The sequence below is a fragment of the Grammomys surdaster genome, unplaced genomic scaffold, assembly GCF_004785775.1.
Source record: "Grammomys surdaster isolate TR1022 unplaced genomic scaffold, NIH_TR_1.0 221, whole genome shotgun sequence".
NCBI lineage: Eukaryota > Metazoa > Chordata > Mammalia > Rodentia > Muridae > Grammomys > Grammomys surdaster.
The window spans coordinates 1,725,640-1,726,593 of NW_021604666.1; positions in this window are offsets into that span (position 1 = coordinate 1,725,640).

Consider the following 954-nt stretch of genomic DNA (forward strand, 5'->3'; position numbering starts at 1 on the left):
AAGAGAGAGAGGAGAGAGAGACTGGGGTGCAGAGCACAGATTCCCTCTATTTAAGGATGGGAAGCAGGCACACTACCATGCCTAACCTTTTTACATGGGTTTGGGGACTGAACTCAGGTCTACATGGTTTCACAGCAGGTACTTAACCAACAGAGCCATCCCCCACTCTATGCCTGTGGCCTAATCTGGAAAGCCAAAGTGGTCATGACAACACCTATCCTATGAAGTCCTTATACCTTTAAATGTGTTGCTTGTGATGGTTTGTATATGCTCAGTCCAGGGAGAGGCACTATTAAAAAGTATGGCCCTGTTGAAGAAGGTGTGTCACTGTGGGTGTGGGCTTTAAGACCCTCATTCTAGCTGCCTGGAAGCAAGTATCTGCTAGCAACCTTCAGATGAAGATGTAGAACTCTCAGCTCCTCCTGCACCATACCTGCCTGGATGCTGCCATGCTCCAGCTTTCATGATAGTGGACTGAATCTCTGAACCTGTAAGCCAGCCCCAATTAAATGTTGTCCTTTATAAGACTTGCCTTGGTCATGGTGTCTGTTCACAGCAGTAAAACCATAAGTAAGATATTGCTTTACATCAGACTCTTAGCACTCTACACCATACACCTTAGCCATTTTGACCAGCATCACCCCCCCCCTTTTAACATTTGTCTTTTCACTAACGTGAAGCTTTCACACAGGCTCCTGACCCTTTGCCTCGCTTCCTTTGCATTTAAAAGCCCGCCTTAATATGCAGTGCTGATTTGTTTTTTTTCCCAAGAGCAATTATCATAAATTCCTCTCAGACATAGACAAAAAGGACCCTAGCAGGCATGTACTCAAATGCCAATGTTCCCCCATAACATGTTTGAGTACCAATTTCTTTACTTGTGAAATGGGGCTGATGACATTTTCTTCTTATCCTTGTAGAAATCAGAAGCAATGGCAAGTATGACAATCAGCT